Source organism: Chiloscyllium punctatum, chromosome 47 (genome assembly GCF_047496795.1).
Source record: "Chiloscyllium punctatum isolate Juve2018m chromosome 47, sChiPun1.3, whole genome shotgun sequence".
NCBI lineage: Eukaryota > Metazoa > Chordata > Chondrichthyes > Orectolobiformes > Hemiscylliidae > Chiloscyllium > Chiloscyllium punctatum.
The window spans coordinates 15,628,175-15,653,734 of NC_092785.1; the positions used below are offsets into that span (position 1 = coordinate 15,628,175).

Genomic DNA, 25,560 nt, shown 5'->3' on the forward strand with positions numbered 1-25,560 from the left:
GAGAGCAGCAGAAACAGAAGGATGGAGAGAGAGAGATAGACATTGTGAGATTGTGAAATAGTTGTAATGTTCAATTCTAGGGTGACAGGAAATAACGAAACTGAAACAGCATGACGGAGGGAAATAAAAATGATCAGGTCATGTAGCTTCTGCAACGTTGTCGCGTGTGGGATCTTGCTGTGCATCAGATGCCATCATTGCAGGCAATGAGTGTTTCAATCAGCTAACCCACAATTTCAAAACGATTTTCAACATGAAAACTCAAAATATCGCCCGATATTTCCGTATTTGGATATTGCTGAGGGATTGTCTGTGTCACTGAGAGGAGAAAACCTGGGATCTTGCTGTGCTATCTCCCTGCAAAAGATATTCCTTGCCTTTCAACTAATACTGCCTCTTTCTTCCCGAAGGGATCTTTCCGGCTACTTGAGGATTCGAAGAGAAAGAGGTTGGAACCAGGAAACCTTCAAACAAGAGCTTTCTTCACAGAGATCCTGGTCCTGAGGCCTGTTCGAAAGGCTGCATCCCGTGGGGCCCAGATGAGTTTTGTCTCTGCATTACTCCAAGGTTTCTTCTCCTCTCTGGGAGAACAGTGGGTCCTGGCTTTTTACAGACCCTCTGGTTAACATAGGCATGGTCTCTGTCTCTATCACACACACACACAAAGAGGCAAGGTCTCTCTCTCTCTCCCTCTCAAGTATTGACACTGAAACATCTGTGTGTGTGTGAGTGAGAGAGAGAGAGAGAGACCATGCCTGTGTCTGTGTGTGTGTGTGTGTGTGAGAGAGAGAGACCATGCCTGTGTCTGTGTGTGTGTGTGTGTGTGTGTGTGTGAGAGAGAGAGAGAGACCATGCCTGTGTCTGTGTGTGTGTGTGTGTGTGTGAGAGAGAGAGAGACCATGCCACTGTTAACCAGATGCCCTGTAAAAAGTCTCACCCCTCCACCCCAGAGAGGAGATGAAGCCTCGGGGTAATACATAGACACGACTCATGTGGACCCAGAGGGTGCATGCTGTCAAAAAGGCCTCAGGTCTGGGTCGTGTCTTGAGAAAGCTATTGTTCGAAGGTTTCCTGGTCCCAAAAGTTCCCTCTTTGAATCTTCAAGTGGCCATAATTTGGGAGGAAAGAGGCAGCATGAATTGAAAGGCAAAGGAGGAAAACCTTTTACAGGGTGACAGCACAGTAAGATCCCAGGCTTTCTCCTTTCAGTGACACAGGCAATCTCTCTCACACACACACACACACAGAGGCATGATATCGCTCTCTCTCACACACACACACACAGAGGCATGATATCGCTCTCTCTCACACACACGCACACAAACACACACACAAAAACACACATGCACACAAACACACACACAAACACACACACACACACAAACACACACAGACACAAACACACACACAAACACACACACAAACACACAGACACACACATTTCAGTGACAATACTTGAACTCCGACCCTCACTGACACAGCTCTTGACAAAAACTGTGTACCGTCCACATGATCTTCCCAGTCCTGTGTTGGGGGGGCTGATGGGGGAGCAGAGAGAGAGGGAAATGTGGGTGTTGAGGGTCAGGAATGTGATCATTGTTTTAAATTCCTAAACTCTGCCGATATTTCCAAGAAAGGGAAAGGAAATAGGAGATTGAAAGTCAAGACAGAAATGGCTGCATGTCGAGCAAGGCAGGGAGAGACAGATTGAGACCGAGAGAAACAGGGACAGGGAAAGAGGGAGTGTGACAGAGACAGAGAGAGAGATTTTAATTGTGTGAATGTACAGCAGGAACATCCTGTGAGATCCTCAGCAAATATCCGTTTCTTTTCCCAGCCTTGTGTGTGTCTCGGTGTATCTACAGTTAGGTTCTTGGACGCTAGCATGGGGCCAATGTTTGATATCTTCAAAGTACACCGACATGACAAACAAGGTTTAAGGAAAAGTTCAATCAGTTAGGAATGGTAAGTCTTTGCTGCCCTAGAATTAACACCTCAGTGAGTAGCAAGATCCAACAAGGCTCCTGTCCTTGGAATTAACATCTCAATCACACAGAGCTCTACCCAGGGAGCAGACTGACAGACGTTGCAAAGTGTCAGAGATTGCAGGGGTGGAGTCCACAAACCCCTCACCCAGAATAAATGCGGACAAGAACTGTTCAGATGCATTCACAAAATCTAATCTCTGACTCTCTTCGTCTGCTTCTTTCTCAACTGAGAGGGAGCAACTCTCCCAGTCTGGTTGAGTTTGCTTGTGTATGTTTATTGATGTTTTAGTCTCTGGTTAATTGCTGTCTTATGATTTGTTTGTATTTTGATGTTGTTGTGATATTATGCAATGCATTGGGGATGGTGAACGGGGGTGTTTTTAACCCTGGGATCTTGCTGCATAATTTTGCATCCATGTGCTCTCTCTCTCTCTCTCTCCTTGCATTCAACTCAGCTTTCCTCTCTATTATCCAAGGGCCTTTTGTTAGGAAAGCTCCGACATGAAGATCTAAAATGATTGGGGCCAGGAAATCCTCTGGCAAGCACAACATCCAGAAGAGGAGCACGGACCTTAGGCCTTGTTCACCAGGGCTGCACCCTGGGGGGCCCATGTGAGTTATGGTTGGCTTATTACCCTGTGGTTTCATCTCCTCCAGGGTTGCGTATGGGGGCTAGGAGGGGGGAGGCGCCTGACTTTACGTGGCCTCTGGTTAACGGGGTCCTGTTGTGTTGTGGCCTTGTCATTTTTAAAACCCTTTTGAAGGCCGTGGTTAAAGTAACTGGGCCCTTGGGATTATGACACAAACAGGTTAACCCCCAGGATATGGGAGGCAGGACTTCCCTGAGCAGGGAATTCAAACCCAAAATATCTGACACCCTGTAAATACTTGTCACACTGTCAGAGTAATTAGAATCATAGAGAGGGCAGGATGAAAACAATTTGACATGGAGAGAAAGGGAGTGAGAGAAAGAAATGAATAACGGAGAGAGAGCAGCAGAAACAGAAGGAGAGAGAGAGAGGGAGAGGGAGAGGCATGGTGAGATTGTGAAATAACTGTCATGTTCAATTCTGGGGTGACAGAAAATAATTAAACTGAACCAGCATCACAAAGGGAAATAAAAAAAGATCAGATTATCGAGGTGCAGCAGCATTGTGACATCTGGGATCTTGCTGTGTGTTAGATGTCCAAACGCTATTGTTGAAGGCAGCGAGCAGTTTAATCCATCATTTCAATATGAAAAGCTTTTCAACATGAAAACTCAACTGATCGCCCGACACGTGTTTGGATGTTGCTGAGAGATTGTCTGTCTCACTGAGAGGAGAAAACCTGGGATCTTGCTGTGCTATCTCCCTGTGAAAGATTTTCCTCCTTTGCCTTTCAACTAATGCTGCCTCTTTCCTCCTAAAGGAATCTTTCCGGCCACTTAAAGATTCAAAGAGGGAGAGTTTGGGACCAGGAAATCGTCAAACAGGAGTTTTCTCCAGACGGGGAACTGGTCCTGAGGCCTGTTTCACAGGCTGCACCCTGTGGGGTCCAGGTGAGTTTTGTCTGTGTATTACCCCGAGGTTTCATCTCCTGTCTGGGGTTGTGCCTGGGTGTGTGAGGGCTGGTTTTTCACTGGGCCTCTGGTTAACTGGCTCCTGTCGGATTGTGGCCCTGTCGTTTTTAAACAGGTTTGAAGCCTGGGGCTGAAGTAACTGGGTCTTGGGATTTGACACAAACATGTCAATCCCCATTGAGTGTCTGACAGACAGAGTGCTCTCCAAGGAGGGAATTGAAACCTGTCCTGAGAAACTCTCTCCAAAGACCCATTCATAATGTCACAGTAATGTGAGATATCTGGGTCAAGGGGATAAAATGTGATAATCACCAAAATAAGACAGTCTGGCCATTTCAATTCAATTCAGAGTATCTGGGGTAGTGGAGGGTCTCTCTCTGTCTTCCTCTCTCTGTCCCCTCTTTTGAACACTCTCCAGATTTTTCTGTTGAGTTTTCAAACAAATAAAAATTAGACAGAGAGACGAAGAGATAGAGAGATTCAGAGAGGGAGATAGAGACACAGAGAGAGACAGGGAGATGGAAATAGAGACAGAGACAAGTAGAGAGACAGGCAGGGAAAGACAAAGAGAGATGCACATTCAGAAACTGAATTGTAAAAGTGATGGCATTATTGGGATCTTGCAGCGTGAAAATTGCATGGGGCTTGTGCTTGTGGAGAGGTTGTTGCTGGGGATGGGGGGGAGGGGGTACTGGCACGGGGGAATGAAGAGGAAATACCCCAGGGTTCACACACCCAGCTGCCTGTGAGATCTTGCTGTGCAACTATTGGTCTGTGTGTCACCCCTTACACATCAGAGCAGCCTGTGTACAGGGCCTGTGCTCGGTTTACTGATGGTGGAGCAGAGCACTCCCAACCTCTCCGACTCCTCCTCCCAGAATGTCAAATTAATGTGGAGTGCTCTTTCCTCTACCTGTCTGTCCTTCATTTCCCTCGCTTTCACTCCCCCTCCCTATCTGTCCCTCATTTCCCTCGCTTTCACTCCTCCTCCCTATCTGTCCCTCATTTCCCTCACTTTCTCTCCCCATCCCTATCTGTCCCTCATCTCCCTCGCTTTCTCTCCCCATCCCTATCTGTCCCTCATCTCCCTCGCTTTCACTCCCCCTCCCTATCTGTCCCTCATCTCCCTCACTCTCTCCCCCTCCCTATCTGTCCCTCATCTCCCTCACTTTCTCTCCCCATCCCTATCTGTCCCTCATCTCCCTCGCTTTCTCTCCCCCTCCCTATCTGTCCCTCATCTCCCTCGCTTTCTCTCCCTATCTGTCTCTCATCTCCCTCACTTTCTCTCCCCCTCCCTATCTGTCCCTCATTTCCCTCACTCTCTCTCTCCCCCTCCCTATCTGTCCCTCATCTCCCTCGCTTTCTCTCCCCCTCCCTATCTGTCCCTCATCTCCCTCGCTTTCTCTCCCCCTCCCTATCTGTCCCTCATCTCCCTCGCTCTCTCTCCCCCTCCCTATCTGTCCTTCATCTCCCTCGCTTTCTCTCCCTATCTGTCTCTCATCTCCCTCACTTTCTCCCCCTTCCCCATTTTGCCTCATCTCCCTCGTTTTGACTTCTCCCCTCAGCAAGAGAGAAAGACTGAGAAAAGTTAGGGGGTCACATAGAGAGAGGGAAAAGCAAAAAGACAGAGAGAGAGACAAATGTCTCCGGGACAGGAATGGGAGGTGGGGACACCCTTTAAATGGAGGGGAGGAGGAGAGGATATTTCAGTCAGAATGGAGGGGGGGGTTGGAGGGAGAGGGGGGAGAGACAATGGATCAGTGAGTGGCAGAAAGGGGACCGAAGGGCTGTGGGAGAGACATAGATCGATTCCCGAGAGCAGGAGAACGCTAAGGAGAGATAGAGATGTAGATAGGGACAGTGAGAGGGGAGAGAGAGAGGAACAATGAGAAAGGGAAGGAGGAAGAGGCACAGTGAATGGGAAGGAGTGAGGGAAAGGCGTGAGTAAGGGGGAGGGGAAGAGAGAAAGAGGAAAGGAGTGAGTGAGGGGAAGAGAGATGAAGAAGTGAGAGAGAATAACTGTCCCAGTGAAAGGTTCATTGGTGTAAAACGGGTTTGAAGCCTGGAGTTAAAGGAACCAGGGCCTTGGGATTAGGACACAGACACGTTAACCTCCAGGATCTGGGTGGCAGGACTCCCCGAGGAGGGAATTAATACCTTTAAAGAGAAAATCTATGCAAATGCTGAGTTCTACTGTCAGAGTAACATGAGAGATGTATCAGCCAGGGGGATAAAATGTGATAATGACAGAAATAAGACCCAGGTTGGCCACTTCAGTTGAATTCACAGAATATTGGGCTGTGGGGTCTCTGTGTCCTTTGCTCCAGTTTTCATTTGTCAACTTTTCAAACAAATAAAACCGTCCTCACCCCCACAGCAAGGTGAGTCATTGTTATTTCAGGGGGATGGTGCAATAAAGATTAGCGTACAGGATTATATCACAGAGACAGTAAGAGAGAGTTATTGGAGATAGAGAGAGAGTGAGAGAGGAAAGAGAGAGAGAGTGAGAGGGCGAATAGGGAAAGAGAGAGAGAGAGAGAGAGATGTGGAATAGAATAGAAGGGGTTAAAGTTTGTAATTTGTCAAACAGTAGGATTGGTCCCTCTGTGTCGTCCTGGGGACAGAATTCAACCCTTAACCAGCATCAGTGGTCACACTGCTGCTGCTTGTGGGATCTTGCTGTGCATCTTTATTAATGCTTCTAGCCTGTGGTCAACTGCTCTACAGTGATTTCCGTGTATTTCGATGTTGCTGTGATGTTCTGCAATTCATGAATCATGCAATAACTAAACTGAACCAGTGTCACAGGGTAATGTGGGAGATTGGAGAAGGCAGAGAGCTGTGGGATCTTGTTGTGCTTTTTGTGCTCCCACTGTTGGTTTTATTTCAAGTTAATATTTTTATTTACCAGTGCATTTCCCCCGACCAACCCTGTCTTGAGGAGGAGATTGGATCTCTCTCTCTCTCTCACACACACACACACACATCCCATCTCCCCTCTCTCGTGGTCTCTCCCCACCCCCCTCCCTATCTGTCCCTCATCTCGGTGACCTCATCTCTGCCCCTCCCTATTTCTCTCTCATCACCCTCGCTTTCTCTCTCCCTTCCCTACCTGTCCCTCATGTCCCTCACTTTCTCCCCCCCCCCCCACCTCCCCCCCGGGGCAGCACAGTGGCTCAGTGGTTAGCACTGCTGCCTCACAGCACCAGGGTCCCAGGTTCGATTCCAGCCTCGGGCGACTGTCTGTGTGGTGTTCGCATATTCTCCCCGTGTCTGCGTGGGTTTCCTCCGGGTGCTCCGGTTTCCTCCCACAGTCTAAAGATGTGTAGGTTCGGTGAATTGGTCATGCTAACTTGCCCATAGTGTTGGGTACATTTGTCAGAGGGTAATGGGTCCAGGTGGGTTACTCTTCGGAGGGTTGGTGTGGACTGGTTGGACCGAAGGGCCTGTTTCCACACTGTAGGGAATCTAATATAATCCATACCTGTTCCTCATTTCCCTCACTTTCTCTTCTCAACAAGAGAGAAAGAGAGGGAAGAAAAATAACAGAGGGACAGAGAGAGACAGGGAAAGGAAAAAAGACAGAGAGAGAGAGAGACAAAAAGTGGAAGACAGAAAGAGGAAATCAGATAGAGAGAGAAAGACAGAGAGAGGCAAAAAGACAGAGACAGAGAGAGAGAAAGACAAAGAGAGGCAAAAACACAGAGACAGAGAGAGAGAAAGTCAGCTAGAGAGAGAAAGACAGAGAGAGGCAAAAACACAGAGACAGAGACACAAAGAAAAAGACAGAAATAGAAGAAGACATGGAGAAAGACAGAGAGAGAGAGATAAAGACAGAGAGAGAGATATAAAGACAGAGAGAGAGAGATAAAGACAGAGAGAGAGAAAGACAGGAAGAGAAAAATAAACAGAGACAGATCGAGCCTGTCAGAAACATTCACAAGGTGTTTGCATAATGGCACACAGATTATTTGAACCTAATAATGACACTGAAACAAACACGTAAAGTCAGCAAGCTGAATGACGTTAAGTTTTATACAAATGATGGTAAGTTCATTAGTCGATTGAACACACTATATTTACAATTTAACACCAGACCAGAATACAGATGATGATAAGTTTATTGCAGAATTGAACAGAACTATCTGATAGAATTGAATTTGAGATTATGAAACAAATGTACCTCATTCCCAGCAACATGTCAGGGTCTATTACACGGATTCAGCTTTTCTGACAACAGTGGATGTGTCAGTGCTGAGACGTTGCTGCATCTCACACGTTGTGTTGAAGGTGTACATACTCAGGCCAGTGTCATTGACTGTGCCAACAGCAATATCCCTCTGCTGGGCTCTGTTAGTATTACCCCTCACTCTCAGAAACACACAGCAGAGTCTCCGTCTGCTGGGACCTGTCAATGTGACACACACACACACCTCCACTCTGACATCCACATCGCCACACTGACACCCGTAAATACACCCGCATCTCCACACTGACACACACCCTCACACACTCAACTTCACACACACACACACCCTCACACACACACCTTCACACACACACACACCTTCACACACACACACACCTTCACACACACACACACCCTCACACACACACCTTCACACACACCCACACCTTCACACACACACACACCTTCACACACACACAACTTCACACACACCCACACCTTCACACACACTCACACCTTCACACACACCCACACCTTCACACACACACACACCTTCACACCCACACCTTCACACACACCCACACCTTCACACACACACACACACACCTTCACACACACACACACCTTCACACACACACACACCTTCACACACACCCACATCTCAATCTTTACTGTGATGATGCTGCTTCATTAACAAGGTTACCCAGTCTGTGTTTTCTTCAGAGCGGTCGGAAACGACACAGACTCTGAAAAAATCTGGAGTTGAAGGCTTTTAGGGCCAATTTGTTTACAGCTAAGAGACACTGCCTCAGGCAGAAGGATGTCATGTTTAAAACAAAACGCTTGTACGATGAAAGAGGAGTGGCCACTTCTCCCAGTTTAATGACGCTCAGGTTTGGTTTGGCTTTTAGCAGTGGTGAGGAAAACGCTGCTGGACCCAAAGAAGCAGGGTCAGGCTGGCCCCCCCCCTCTCTCTGACTTCTCTCCTGTCAGACCCTGGGCTTGGTTTTACCTTTTGCCAAGGGGTGTTTATTGGTTTTGTTGCTAGTGTTTGGAACAGCATCATGAAGTTGGGGGTGATCTACTGGATTTCCGGAGGGCTTAAGTTATTCTGCATTTTGTTCTCTGTTGTCTGTGTTTCGGTCAGTAATTGTGTAAATAATTTCTGTTTTGTTTAAAATAAAGTGGTTTGAACAACTGCATCTCCTGGAATATCCACATTACACCAGCTTAGAACAAGTAACAAAATTAGAGTCTGGGTAACTTCGAGAAATGGGTTGAGGGTCTGGCCTGGTCCACAACACACTGGGGCTTTTTGCAGGATTTGTTTCATAGGTCCAATTTTGGATTCGGGTTGTTGGACACAAAGGCAGTGGGTGGTAGTTGTTAAAGGACACAAAGGCAGTGGGCGGCACGGTGGCACAGTGGTTAGCACTGCTGCCTCACAGCGCCAGAGACCCGGGTTCAATTCCCGCCTCAGGCGACTGACTGTGTGGAGTTTGCATGCTCTCCCCGTGTCTGTGTGGGTTTTCTCCGGGTGCTCCGGTTTCCTCCCACAGTCCAAAGATGTGCAGGTCAGGTGAATTGGCCATGCTAAATTGCCCGTAGTGTTAGGTAAGGGGTAGATGTAGATATAGGGGTATGGGTGGGTTACGCTTCGGCGGGGCGGTGTGGACTTGTTGGGCTGAAGGGCCTGTTTCCACACTGTAAGTAATCTAATCTAAAAAAAAATTGTTGTTCCGTGTGTTGTATTCGGTTGGTTTAAACAGTGCATGGGATAACAGTGGCTCTTGCAGTCATCAGGGGGTTTCTGGGGGTGGAAGAAGTGACCTTGGGGGTTTTGTGAAAGGTGATTAAGGCCAGGCTGCTGGGATTAACAGCCAAACTGGAGTTTTAGCTGCCTCCTTCTGTGAGGAAAGGTGCGATAATTACAGCAGTAGCTCAGTTTCCTGGAAATACCATCAGACTCTTTGGAGATGACTAAAATTCAACTTTAATCCTAAATAGTGAGCCGAGGTTTTCAAGTCTACAATTCTTTGGAATTTGCATCACAGGTCGAAATGGTGGTCAACGAGGTGTTTCGCACACTTGTCTTCATTGGTCAGACATTAAGTATAAGAACAGGGACGTCAGGTTAAGGTATGGCTGAATAGTGGTGAGTCCTCTTCCATTGAGCGACAAGACATTCTGGTCGCAGTGTTAAAGACAACATATTATTGAATTGGAGAAGAGTGAGAAAAGATTTACCAGAACGTTGCTGGGAATTGGAGACATTGAGTTATAACAATAACGTGGATAGGCTTGGAAGTTGAATGGTGACCCAATAGGTTCATCAGGAGCAGAGATAAGATACGATTTCCTACAGTATGGAATCAGGACACTTGGCCCAACATGTCCACACCAACCCGCCAAAGACAACCCCACCCAGCCCCATTTCCCAGGTGAGGTGAATTGGCCATTCTAAATTGCCCATTCTGTTAGGCGCATTAGTCAGATGGTGGGTTACTCTGCGGAGGGTCAGGCTGGACTTGTTGGGCTGAAGGGCCTGTTTCCACACTGTAGGGAATCTAATCACATATCTGTTACTAATTTTCTCAGGTCACTAATTAATATATGAATCTCACTATGCAGTTTCTGAATTCTTGAGAAACTTTAAGAACTTTGCCATATTATAATCTTCATGTTGAAATAATGAGATTCATCAGGTCTTTTTTTTACAAATTTCAAATAAAGAGAATTTACCTCAAATCAGCACATCATTGTCTGTGAATGTCTATGAACTTAATTCAGCAAATGTATTTCAAAAACATTGAGCATATTATTGTTCTACATTCTACAAATTCAAAGATATAAATCCTTCTGGATGTACGTTTGCTCACTGTGCTGGAAGGTTCATTTCCAGACATTTCATCACCAAACGAGGTAGCATCTTCGGTGGGCCTGCGGGTGAAGCACTGCTGATAACTCCTGGTTTCTATTTATATGTTTGGGTTTCTTTGGGTCGGTGATGGCATTTTCTGTGGGATGTCCAGAAGCAATCATCCCAACATTGACAAGTGAAGCTGCGTCAAAACATTATTTCAACGAGCCAACACACACTGCAGCACAGAGGAACTACGCAGAGCAGAGAATACCTACACCGTGTATTCAAAAAGAACGGGTACCCAATGGACACAGCCATGCCGATTTCTCAGCAACAAACCCAAACAAGCAGACAAAACCCATCCAGAAACCCTAGCCACTCTCCCCTACATCAAAGACGTCTCAGAAATGACTGCCAGGCTACTCAGACCCCTTGGCATCATGGTAGCCCACAAACCCACCAACAAACTAAAACAGCAGCTAATGAAAGATCCTATACAGACAACAAGCAAAACTAATGTTACTTACAAAATACCATGCAAGAACTGTAAAAAACACAACATTGGACAAACAGGCAGAAAACTGGCCACCAGGATACATGAACGTCCACTAGCCACAAAACGACATGAGCCTCTTTCACTAGTGTCCTTACATACAGATAAGGAAGGACACCACTTCGCCTGGGACAACACATCCATCCAAGGACAAGTCAAACAGAGACACACACGACAATTCCTAGAAGCACAGCATTCCAACTGAAACTCTATCAACAAGCATTATTGCCACCCCCGAGAGAGAGAAAGACAGGAAATGACATCACCACAGGAAATGACATCACCAACCCAAAGAAACCCAAACCATTTCCCTCTGAATAATGCACCCAAGCACTGTGGGCAATTCAGCTTGGCCAATTCACTTGACCTGCACATCTTTGTACTGTGGGAGGAAACCAGAGCACCCAGAGAAACATGGGGAGCATGTGCAAACTCTACACAGACAGAGGCTGGAATTGCACCAGTGTATCTGGCGCAGGGAGGCAGCAGTGCTAACCGCTGAGCCGCTATGCTGCCCCAAGCTATATAAGGCATGATTTCTCTGGGTAGCACGCAAAACAATCCATGTGGCAATAATGAATGAAATCAATTGTTAGTTATTAGGTATTTGCAAAAATTGGATTTTAAATATGCTATGAGTGAACTTCAGAATTATGAGTACTCTCAGAGTGCTATTTCACTGAGGTTGTTGCAGTAATGAACAGTCATGGTTGGAGTGAAAAGTCATGGGACATGTCTAAAGTCAGAGTCGAAAAGTGTGGCGCTGGAAAACCACAGCACGTCAGGCGGTATCCGAGGAGCAGCAGAATCGACATTTCAGGCATTAGACCTTCATTAGGAATGTGGAGGGTCGAAGGGGGCTGAGGGGTAAATGGGATTGAGGTGGGGTAAGGTAGCTGGGAAGGTGATAGGTAAATGGAGGTGGGGGAGGGGTGGTGATGGTGATAGGTCAGAGGGGCAGGTGGAACAGAAAGGTGGAAAGGAAGATGGACAGCTTGGACCGGTTCAAGAAGACGGTGCTGAGTTGGAGGGTTGGATCTGGGATAAGGTGGGGGAGGGGGAGATGAGGAAACTAGTTGTTGTTGATGTCTATATCTATAAAGCTGCATAATGATCCCATGATTGCTGTCAGTATTCAGTGAGAAAGAATCAGATACTTGGAATGAACATTGGATAGGAAGTCAGTATTTGCTTTGTGGGAAAGAAAAATGGAATTTTTTTCATTGTAGCGTTGGCAAGGAATGATGGATAAAATTTAAACAAATATTGCACAATTCACATTAGACTTACAATGTTGAATTATCATCTGATTATTATGATAACAATGAGATGATAATTATTGTTAGAATTCTGACAAACAAGTTCAATATTTTTAAAATAGTTCGCTCAGATGTTAGTAAAATGCTCATTAATATCAATAAACTCAGGACTAAAATGTAATAGATAGGCAGTTGGATTGAAAAAAAAGAGGCATGTGTTCTACTTAAACAGAATTGATTTTTGTTCAGAAGGGCATGGATAGGGTAAATAGACAAGGTATTTTCCCTGTGGTAGGGGAGTCCATAACTAGACGGCATAAGTGTAAGGTGAGAGGGGAAAGAGTTAAAAGCGACCTAAGGGGCAAATTTGTCACACAGAGGGTGGTGTGTGGATGGAATAACCTGTCGGAGGAAATGCTGGAGGCTGTTACAATTACAAAATATTTAAATGCCATCTGGATGGGTCTATGAATAAGAAGGGTTTAGAGGGATGTGGGCTAACTGATTGCAAATGGGGGTAAATTAATTTTGGAAATCTGGACAGCACAGATGAGTTGGACCAAAGGGCCTGTTTCTTTGCTGCCCACCTTTATATATCTATGACTCTAAATGCTGTTAAAGAAGTCTCTGGTTCTCTCCACTGGATTCTTTGCAGAGAAAAGTAATATTTAATAATGAAAATTTTATCATGATCAATGTTTAGACATTTGTGATGGAATGAGGAATAGAGGAAGTCAAGAGCGATGTGAGTGTTATAGTGAGCAAAAGATACAATCAATAATATAACTGTGCGATTATTTTACATTGGTAAATAAGTTGGAACAAAATACAACAATTCAAGATGCTTAAACTATATTTTCTTATAATTAAATGAAACTACACTTGTTTTGCAGCTCACATGAATTGGGGAAAGAGATACATCCTGCCATTTCATGTGACAATTCAGCTGAAGATAACTTTTCTTTTTTTTTCCAAAGAATGTAGGACTTTCAAGAATTCAAGAAGTCTGGAGTGAGAAGAAGTTGTTTGTTTCGACATTAGTCCCGAGCAGCTTCATGATGCAGGACTCTGCGGCCTGCTGTCTGTTCTCTGGGACACACACCGAGACAAACATGGAATGGGCCTGGAGCATAATAAACAAATGATGCTTTTTTGGTCTGCCCAAAACCTGTGAGTCTTCCAGAGCAAGGTGTTGACCCTGACAGAGTGTTGTAGACTGGAACCATCCAGCGTCCAGCACTACGTGCTAAGGAATGCACTTGTGGGAAACAAAGCTCACACGCTTCAATAATTGTAGTCCGAGACAAAATCTGAATCAGTAGTGTCCTTTATTTTACTCTTGCAAGAGGGTGTGATGTCCAGGGTCTACAAGGCAAGGGGCAGACACACCCCAAACTCAATTAATACACAATATTTATATAATTTGGTTTCTTTTGTTTTACATTGCTCCTCCCCTGTTTACATCCTCCACTTCCCTAAGACCGGCCCCCAATACCCCTGTTTATCTCTTGCCGAATCCGGCCTTGTCTGTGACAAAATGCTTATTTCTGGCCTCACAAGGCCGTTTGACCTCATCCTGCTGTAGGTCATTGTTAGGCATATTCTTTCTTCACCATTATCTACTCCCTCCATCTGTGCCTTCCCCTACCATACTGATCCTTATGACCCTTTTAATTGGGGTTTGTTCCTGTGTTTCTGTAAAAGTGGGAAACAGATGTTTATACCTACTGTTTGTACAGGCGTATCGAGCTTAACTTCATCCCCTCACAACATCTTATCTATTCGCCTGTAATATCTACCATTGTTTTGCAGGCACGTTTCATTCTTGCATACAATTTTAGCTAATACAAAAACAATTTAGATTAGATTACTTACAGTGTGGAAACAGGCCCTTCGGCCCAACAAGTCCACACCGCCCCGCCGAAGCGTAACCCACCCATACCCCTACATCTATATCTATATCTACCCCTTACCTAACACTATGGGCAATTTAGCATGGCCAATTCACCTGACCTGCACATCTTTGGACTGTGGGAGGAAACCGGAGCACCCGGAGGAAACCCACGCAGACACGGGGAGAACGTGCAAACTCCACACAGTCAGTCGCCTGAGGCGGGAATTGAACCCGGATCTCCGGCGCTGCGAGGCAGCAGTGCTAACCACTGTGCCACCGTGCCGCCCACAATTATATATTTCCTCCACATCGTTTCCATTCTTGTTGACTCAGCTCTTGGCTAAAACAATTGCACACTGGTGTGAGTTCATTTACTTTGTATAAGTAATTAGAATTGCAGAAGTAACACTATTTTTCCGACAAACTGAAGCCTGGGGCAGCTGCCGCCAAAGGGCAGTGGGGAAAGACCACGGTCTGAGGTCTTTCTGCAGAAGTTAATTAAGGTAAAAACAAGGTAAAAAGGTAAAAACAATGACTGCAGATGCTGAAAACCAAATACTGGATTAGTGGTGCTGGAAGAGCACAGCAGTTCAGGCAGCATCCAACGAGCAGCGAAATCGACGTTTCGGGCAAAATTCCTGATGAAGGGCTTTTGTCCGAAACGTCGATTTCGCTGCTCATTGGATGCTGCCTGAACTGCTGTGTTCTTCCAGCACCACTAATCCAGAAGTTAATTAAGGTCTGTCTAGTTATCAGACTCTCTCTGTGCCTCAAATGTATGTAAGTGTAAGCTTGTACAGGTAAGAAATGCCTTTGGTTTGTTTGCTGGATAACTCCAATCTTTGATTTTTTTAATCATATGTTACCATGCAGAACTGGCATATGACTGTGTATATGAAGATATTTTTAGACTTTTAGTTTTGAAATATAAGAAAAACAACAAAGGGATGGATTTTTTTTTCTAGCACCAAAAACACTTTGAAAAATTTAAATGACTTTCACCATGAAAAATCTACTACTCTTAGAATGCTTATAAGAAATATACTGTTAGCTTTGGATTGAAATACAACCTAATCAAATCAAATTGGTTGGGAATCCACAGCTAAAATTAAATTCAATTTTCCCTCTGACTGGGAATCTATGCTGTGCCACATATTTACATCAGTTGATACACTAAAACATAATTTTATATTTATAAATTTGAACAATTCTTTCTTTTTGTATTAGCAACAATTATTTTAAAAACTGCTGTTTGTGAACTGAAAATTATGAGAGTAATCTTATATTACTCTGTGTCTGAGAAATGTCACAAAATGAACAGTAATTATTGGCATTAAAATCAATTATATGTGTCGTAATTGAGGCTGAATAATAATCCCTTCACTACTGAGTAGTCAAATGAGAAATAATCAGCTAGTTACTATGAACATTGGATAGGAAATCATTGTATGTTTTAAGTGTGTATCAAACCAAAATATAATAAGTAATTTTCCCTTCTAATATTGCCATGAAGAAGTAATGGATTAAACTAATATATAAATCTCACAACACTTGATATAAAAGCTCAAAAACTTATTGGGTGAATATTATAATGGGAATGAATTGATCGTTAATGTTCCAACGCTAATAAATAAAGTGAATCAAATTTTCAAAGCAGTTTGCTCAGATGCTGACAAAGATATCCATTAAGATCAGTAAACTCAAGATTAAAATATTGAGATGATGGTTTTTAAAAAATAGAATTCGCTGATTATCGATTAGAATTACTTTGTCTTTCAAAAATCTCTTCTATTTAAGAATTCTGCATTTCCTTCCATTCATTTCTTGTTGATTAAAAATTATTTATAACTCGTATGATTTTAGTGTGATTAATACTTAGACCGTAGTATCAGAATTTTGAAGAAAATAAGGAGATAACAAATGTATTATAGACAGATACAGTCAATGGCATTTACAGTACAATTTCCCAACATTTGTCCTGAATATACAGATAAACATAGTAATGGAGAAGTGGTCAAAATGTTTCCAGATATTGATGAACGGAGCAAAATTTCATTTTAGTTCTGGTGATTGGACTGGAAATCTAACAGAAAGCTTCAAAGTATTCAGGAATCAATCTATGTTTCTCTTAATATCTACAATCATTAGTAATAAAGTGTGGTGATTTGTCTGAGCAACATGTATTGCGTCAAATTACTGGACTAGCTGTAAGAAGGCATCGATCACATTTATTGGATGGAATGATAACCAAATGTTTACTGCAATAATTAAGCTCAAGAACAAGAAGATGCTGACTAAGAGAATTCTACTCAACAATAGAAAAAGATGATCATAAAGATTTTTGTATGTTTTTATGAGCAATAATTGTACATGGATTGAAGTCAATAACATTGAAATATTTTGTATGATTTAGGAACTCGATAATTGGACGCTTAATGTGTTGACGAGCTGAGTACAAAGCATCCAATTGGTTGATGCGAACACCCTTTGCAGTTGCCATGGTAGAGAGGTGTAAGATGTTCAGACACTGGCTGGAAGTCAAGGTGGCAGGAAGTCTGGTCGAAACTCCTTCAGTAGACAGCTCTCAGCCGGTTCCTAACTGACTTCTTCTGAACATCTGATGGAAAAAAAATGTGAGGATTAATTGTGCGCGAACAAGTAATTCGGGAGAAAAAAGTTTACAATTTTGAGATGTGCAAAGCAGTTTTTCTTATGAACTGAAAATTAAAAGCATTTTGCAGTGTACTTTGTTATGGATTAGACCAGACCACTCAAAGCATTCTTAAGCAGACAGCCCCAGACCGTGACATTCTTAAGTAGAAGAGATTTTTGAAAGACAAAGTAATTCTAATCGATAATCAGCGAATTCTATTTTTTTAAAACCATCATCTCAATATTTTAATCTTGAGTTTACTGATCTTAATGGATATCTTGGTCAGCATCTGAGCAAACTGCTTTGAAAATTTGAATCACTTTATTTATTAGCGTTGCAACATTAACGATCAATTCATTCCCATTATAATATTCACCCAATAATTTGTTTCGGTGAGTGTACAATGAAAATTAACCCAAGTAAGGTAGCAAAGTTGAATCCTAGATTTTAAAAGAGACTAAACCTTATTCTCAAAATTGCACAATGGAACACAAAGAACAGAATAAAGAATCCCTACAGAACTCAGTCTATCCAAACTTGACTTAATTATGCTATTCTGAATACACACAACAGTCCCAATAAGCAAAGCACCTTAAAAACCAGTGTAAATGGAGCACAGACTTACAGGTCGACTTACAGGAAGAGAGAGAGAATTTGTTTCCACACAGCTCAATGTTAAACTCCCAGCCAGTTCAAGACCGAACTAAACTGCTTCGTTCAAGAGCTGACCACTCCCCTTTAATTATACAGTTCAGGTCTAAAACATGACCACTTTGGTCTGAAGTCTCGCATGTTTACATATAAACAAAAGGCCTCTCAAAATCCTTTTCATCTCTGTACCAAACCAGACTGATCAGAGCCCGGCCTGGTTTAGTACCCCTCTGAAAGAAAATCGAGGACAGAGTCTCCTTGAGCCAAGGAACAGCTTTTAGAAAAAAGGGACTAGCTTTGTGACAACTTGAGTTGGTAAAAAAGCAAAACCAATTATTTCAGGAGGTAAGTCAGCTGAACACAATTTTGCTTTTCTCCAACAACGTGGAACTTTCAAGAAATCATGGGAAATTTAAATGATTTTTTAGCAAGAAAAATATGTAGCTCATAGTACAATCATTAGAAATACAATAAAATTTACCATTGAAGTGAAATACAATCAAGTCAATTCAACGAAGATTCCACATTAAAATTGAGATTTGCTAAGATTGGGCGATTGTACAGGGCAAATTTGTTTTGTATTAGTTGATGTATTGAGTCATAATTCCACATCCACATCTGGATATACTGGATTTCCTGTATTGCCTATTAGATAATAGCAAGAGCTCGTCTTAAACTAGCTGACAACAAATTGGGAAATGATGAGAAACTCATATTGCAATGTGACTCTGCAAAAAGAACAGTAATTCTAATGTGCAAAATTATTGGACATCTTTTAGAGTCTTAGAGTCATAGAGATGTACAGCACAGAAAAAGACACTTTAGTCCAACCCGTCCATGCCGACCAGATATTGCAACCCAATCTAGTCCCACCTGCCAGCACCTGGCCCATATCCCCCCAAACCCTTCCTATTCATTTGCCCATCTAGATGCCTCTTAAATGTTGCAATTGTACCAGCCTCCACCACTTCCTCTGGCAGCTCTTGCCATACACGTACCACCCTCTGAGTGAAACTGTTGCCCCTTAGGTCTCTTTTATATCTTTCCCCTCTCACCCTAACCCCATGCCCTCTAGTTCTGGACTCCCCTAACCACAGGGAAAAGACTTTGTCTATTTATCCTATCCATGCCCCTCATGATTTTATAAACCTCTATAAGGTCACCCCTCAGGCTCCGATGCTCCAAGGAAAACAGCCCGAAACTGTTCAACCTCTCCTGATAGTTCAAATCCTCCAACCCTGGCAACCTCATTGTAAATCTTTTCTGAGCCCTTTCAAGTTTCACAACATCCTTCCGAGACCTGACTTACACACAATACTCCAATAGTGGCCTAGCCAATGTCCTCTGCCGCTCTGCCCTCTTTGTTACTCCTTCAAATTAAATTTGTGAGACATGATTTCCCACGCATAAAGCCGTGTTGATTGTCCCTAATCAGTCCTTGCCTTTTCAAATACATGTACATTCTGCCCCTCAGGGTTCCCTCCAACAACTTGCCCACCACCGGCATCAGGCTCACCGGTCTTTAGTTCCTTGGTTTGCCCTTACCACCCTTCTTGAACAGTGGCACCACGATAGCCAACGTCCAGTCTTCCGGCACCTCACCTGTGACTATTGATGACATATTTATCTCAGTAAGAGGCCCAGCAATCACTTCCCTATCTTCCCACAGAGCTCTAGGGTGCACCTGATCAGGTCCTGAGGAGTTATCCATTTTTATGCATTTCTAGGCATCCTCCTCTGTAATATGGACACTTTTCAAGATGTCACCATCTATTTCCCTACATTCTATATCTTCCATAGTAAATACTGATGCAAAATACTCATTTAGTATCTGCCCCATTTTCTGTGGCTCCACACAAAGGCCGCTTTGCTGATCTTTGAGGGGCCCTATTCTCTCCCTATTTACCCTGTTGTCCTTAATACATTTATAAAAACCCTTTGGATTTTCCTTACCTCTATTTGCCAAAGCCAAGTCATGTCCCCTTTTTGCCCTCCTGATTTCTCTCTTAAGTATACTCCTACTTCCTTTATACTCTTCTAAGTATTCACTTGATCTATCCTTTCTGTACCTGACATATGCTTCCTTCTTTTTCTTGACCAAACCCTCAATTTCTTTAGTCATCCAGCATTCTCTATAACTCCCAGTCTTCCCTTTCACCCTGACAGGAATATACTGTCTCTGGGCTCTCGTTATCTCATTTCGAAAGGCTTCCCATTTTCCAGCCGTCCCTTTACCTGTGAACATCTGCCCCCAATCAGCTTTTGAAAGTTCTTGCCAAATACCATCAAAATTGGCCTTTCTCCAATTTAGACCTTCAACTTTTAGATCTGGTTTATCCTTTTCCATCACTATTTTAAAGCGAATAGAATTATGGTCGCTGGCCCCAAAGTGCTCCCCCACTGATACCTCAGTCACCTGCCCTGCCTTACTTCCCAAGAGGAGGTCAAGTTTTGCACCTTCTCTAGTAGGTACATCCACAGACTGAATCAGAAAATTTTAACAAATTCCTCTCCATCTAAACCCTTAACACTATGGCAGTCCCAGTCTATGTTTGGAAAGTTAAAATCCATAACCACCCTATTTTTCTTACAGATAACTGAGATGTCCTTACAAATTTATTTCTCAATTTCCCTCTGACTATTAGGGGTTATATAATGCAATCCCAATAAAGTGATTATCCCTTGCTTATTTCTCAGTTCCACCCAAATAACGTCCCTGGATGTATTTCCAGGAATATCCTCCCGAAGTGCAGCTGTAATGCTATCCCTTAACAAAAACACCACTCCCCTCCTCTCTTGCCTCCCTTTCTGCCCTTCCTGGAGCATTTGTATCCTGGAACATTATGCTGCCAGCCCTGTCAATCCCTGAGTAATGTTTCCGCAATTGCTATGATATCTTAGTCCCATGTTCCTAGCCATGCCCTGAGTTCATCTGCCTTCTTTGTTAGGCCTCTTGCATTGAAATAAATGCATTTTAATTTATCAGGAGGTTGAATAATGATCCCATGATGATTGTGAGTGTTCAAATGTAAAATAGTCAGATCGTTACTGTGAGTGTTGGGTGTTAAATCAAAGGTTGATTGTGGGTGCGTTGACCTGGAAATTTTTTTTAATCATTATTATATTGGCACTACAAAATAAAGAATTAAACTAAAATGTGGACATCACAATGTTTGTAGTGAAGACTAAATTACATTATCAATTTGATTCTTGGAATGTTAATTAAATCATCATTAGTGTTAGACCTGTAACAATTAAAATAAGTTCACTTTGACCTTGACTAGATATTCATTAAGATCAGTAAACTGAGGATTAAAACATTGCTTTTTTAAATAAATCACACATTCAGAGTTTATTCATCAGAATTGTTTTGTCATTCAAAAATCTTATTTCTTCAAGAATTCTATTTTTCTTCACCTTCTTGTATAGAAAAATAATTTATATCTCATATGATTTAAATATAATCAATATTTATCCATTAGTGAGAGAATTGAGGGGAAAAAGAGAACAGATTTGAGTATAATCACAAAATACAGACAGTGAGTTTACAGATGAAATGTTTCAACAAATGTTCTGAATTAACACATAAGCATCTTTCAGGGCAATGGGTTCAAAATGTTTGCAGCTCCTGATGTGCTAAGTCACAATTACATTTTTGTAGTGATGGTTGGACTGGAAACCTATTGGAAAGCATGAAAAGATACATTAATGTGCGATTTACATTTTAATTTAATCCACTATTTCTTCGTGCAAATACGACAATGAAACGGTCAATTTGTTTGCAGGTCAACACACCCATCAAGAAAACCCAATTGTTTTCCATCCAGTGCTCATTATAAATATCTGATACTTCTCAGTAGAATAATCACGTGAATCACAGCCTGACCTTATATTGAATAATTACTGTTTATTTCTTCACATTGCTCATTGAGACATCCATGTGAGATTTGTCATTATTCTTCTGTTCACAAATAGCATATTAACAATTTAGTTATTGCTCATATCTAATAATTGCTCAATCCAGTTGTTTTAGACTGGGCCAGACTACTCAGAACATTCTTAAGCAGGCAGCCGTTACTTTGCAATTTGGTTCAGTAAGTGTACAATGAAAATTACCCAGACTAAGATAGCAAGGTTGACTATGAGATTTTAAAACAGACAAAATTTATCACAAAGTTACACAATGAAACACACAGAGCAGAATAAAGAACCCCTACTGAACTCAGTCGATCCAAACTGGACTTAATTATGCTGTTCCAAATGTACACAATAGTCCCAATAAGCAAACTCCCTTTAAAGACCAGTATAAATGGAACACATGCTCACAGGTTGAAGTTGAAGGGCAGAAAGAGAGGGAGAGAGAGCGAGCTTCCACACAGCTCCCTGTTGAAATTCCCAGTTCAGGACTGAACCCTAAAAACTGCTCAGCCCAACTGAAAAGCTGACCACTCTGCTTTCATTATACAGGTCACTTCTAAAATATGACCACTTTGGCCTGAAGTCTCACATGTTTACCTATAAACAAAAGGCCTCTCAAACTCCTTTTCATCTCTGTACCAAACCAGACTGATCAGAGCCCGTCCCAGTTTATTGCCCCGCTGAAAGAGAATCAAGGACAGAGTCTCCTTGAGCCAAGGAGCAGCTTTAAGAAAAAAGAGGACCAACTTTGTCACACAGTAAAGGGGGATATGAATTAGCAATGAGCAAGTATGAGCAATTTCCCAATCATTGTGAATATTCGCATATATTTTGACCTGATTTGATTATATTTTATTTCAATACGAACATGTATATCATATTTTATTTCAATGCTAACACTTATACTGATCACAGTAAGAATTAACCACTGCACTTAATGGTTAAAAGAAAATTCAATGTTGTGCAACATTTGTATTTACATGAGAAAAATAATTTCCTTCACCAATCACAGTAAATAGGGTCTGGGTTTGCTCGCTGAGCTGTAGGTTTGATATCCAGATGTTTCGTGACCTAGTGAGGTAACATCATCAGTGGCAACCTCCAGCTTCGCTTCACTTGGAGGTCGCCACTGATGATGATACCTCGCCAGGTAATGAAACGTCTGGATATCAAATCTACAGCTGCGAGCAAACCTACACCCTAAACCTCAACCTGAACTACAAACCTTGCAATCACAATAAATTTTGAATTCAAGGAAGTGATACATTTTATGTAAGAAGTGAGGGGAACAGCCACATTAAATTCCTAATTTTTCTCATTCCTCCACGCTGCAAAGCATTTTAACTTTCTTTCTATGATCAGAAAACTGCATTGATGGTACTGAATAGTTTCCTTTTGTTTTATTCATCAATGTACATTAATTACGTGATTACATTTTTCAACCAATTATTATGAGATTCCTGTTTAATTGAGAACATTATTGTTTCATTACATCATTATTGTCAATTACTGTTTCATTTTCAGTTCATTACAGAGAGAAGTTATAGAATTAATTCCCAGTGCAATTATCACAATCAACATACTTAAGTCTGTTGATTGCCTTAATTATATAACAAAATATTATAATCAATATCATGATTGTGATGTATTTGGATCAAATTACATTTACTATTTGAAAGTTCATTTTATATTTCCACTCACTAATTCATTTGGGTAACCACAGCAAACACGTTGATTACAATCCTGCCCCTTCCTGGTTGGGAACATGATGAAGGGTTCTTGTAGAGCTCTGGTAGTGTCTCTACTATGAGACCAGGAGGCATGGCTTCGATTCCCAGATTCAATAGAGGTGTGTCAGAGCAACTCTGAATGTTGAGTGGGAAATATCGAAGCACAAATTGAATTGCTTTTCAATCCAACATTATATGTTCTTTATTAGATGTTCATTCCAATAATCCCAATATCTGCTGCCTCACAGCGCCAGAGACCCGGGTTCAATTCCCGCCTCAGGCGACTGACTGTGTGGAGTTTGCACATTCTCCCCGTGTCTGCGTGGGTTTCCTCCGGGTGCTCCGGTTTCCTCCCACAGTCCAAAAATGTGCAGGTTAGGTGAATTGGCCACGCTAAATTGTCTGTAGTGTTCGGGGCAGTGGTAAATGTAGGGGAATGGGTCTGGGTGGGTTGCACTTCAGAGGATCAGTGTGGACTTGTTGGGTCGGAGGGGCCTGTTCCCACACTGTAAGTAATCTAATCTAATCTGCTACTTATTTGATGCTTTATCTTTTATTGTCATGTTTTATTTGTTTGTTTATTTATTTTCTTCCAGTTATAGAAAAAAAAAGTATGCATCGCATTATACTGCCTCTAAATTCTAAATTTGAGAACATTGTAAATTGAAAAGCTTAATATGTCCAAATAATGGAATTGCTCAAATCTTGTTGTTGAAAATACCTGACCACATCCAATCATTATCCATGGTTAAGAATAGAACTTTATTTCCAATCATCTCGTAATGTCTAAATATTGCTCATTCCATGAATTTCATTCTCCAAAAGGGTTTCAATAAGCATTTCCACATCATTATTAGTCATTTCAATACATCATATACATCAGTCCTTATTCTCCACTCCAAGAAAGATGAAAAGGCATCAATATAATCTTTAGTACAATAACATAAATGCCACTTCCTATTCTTCTTCAGTCTGTTGATTGACTTAGTTATACAACAAAATATTGTAATCCATATCATGATTGTGATGTATTTGGAACAAATTACATTTCTCCTTACTGTTCAACTGATGAACTGTTTGAAAGTCCGTCTTATATTTCCACTCACTAATTAATTTTGAACGTAAAATTGAAATGCTTTGAAAATATCAATCTGTTCACTTCGAGATCAGTTTTGCACATCTCTCACATATCTCCCATTGCATGATGCTTTCAGTTCATTTCACTGAGCAATTTTAGTTCATTTCAAACATGTTTTGACTTTAAATCAGATCTTTAACACCCAATTATCAATCCATTCCTAAATCATGAAAAAATCTCAATGTTATTAGGCAGTGGGTAAGAAGTGGGGCCCAGGTCTCTGGCACAAAGCCTGTCCCTCTTGCATCGAAGGGAAGGAAGGAAAGGAGGAGAGTGTTAGTCATTGGGGACTCAATGGTTAGAGGTTCAGATAGAAGGGTTGTTGGGAACGAAGAAATGGTTGAGGCTCAGGGTTGGTGTGTTGCTTCCCAGGTGTCAGGGTCCGTGATGTCTCGGAATCGTATCTTTGAGGTCCTGAAGGGAGAGGGTGACCAGCCTGAAGTTGTGGTCCATGAAGGTACCAACGACATAGGTAGAAAGAGGGATAGGGATGTAAGGTAGGATTTCAGGGAGCGAGGGAGGAAGCTAAGAGCTAGAACAAACAGAGGTGTTATCTCTGGTTTGTTACCTGTGCCACGTGATAGTGAGGAAAGGAATAGGGAGAGATATCAGCTGAACATGTGGCTGCAGGGATGGTGCAGGAGGGAGGGTTTCAGGTTCTTGGATAATTGGGGCTCTTTCTGGGGAAGGTGGGACCTGTACAAACAGGACGGTCTTCACTTGAACCAGTGGGGTACTAATATCCTGGGTGGGAAATTTGCTGGTGCTATTCGGGTGGGTTTAAACTAGCTCAGCAGGGGAATGGGAACCTGAGGGCTAATTGCAGTGCACAGGAGGATAAGAGTAGAGAGGGCAGGGACAGGATTTCGGGGTCACAGGAATGCGCTGGCAGACAGCAAGCTGGTTTGAAGTGTGTCTACTTCAACGCCAGAAGTATCCGAAATAAGGTAGGTGAGCTTGCAGCATGGATAGGTACCTGGGACTCCGATGTTGTGGCCATTTCGGGGACATGGATCGAGCAGGGTGGGGCATGATGTTTCAGGTTAAAGAGTTTAGATCTTTCATTAAGAACAGGCAAGTTGGCAAAAGAGGGGGAGGTATAGCCTTGTTAGTCAAGGATAGTATGACGGTAGCTGAAAGAACCTTTGATGAGGACTCTTCGA

The 25,560-nt window shown here is 42.5% G+C and overlaps 1 long non-coding RNA gene across 1 annotated transcript; it reads left to right on the top strand.

Moving 5' to 3' along the window:
• The first annotated feature begins 2,515 nt into the window (after positions 1-2,515).
• On the top strand, positions 2,516-16,785 carry LOC140468443 (uncharacterized). The gene is made up of 3 exons (XR_011955649.1): positions 2,516-2,600; positions 3,399-3,528; positions 16,721-16,785. It is a non-coding gene; the product is annotated as an uncharacterized lncRNA (long non-coding RNA).
• The last annotated feature ends 8,775 nt before the right edge of the window (positions 16,786-25,560 follow it).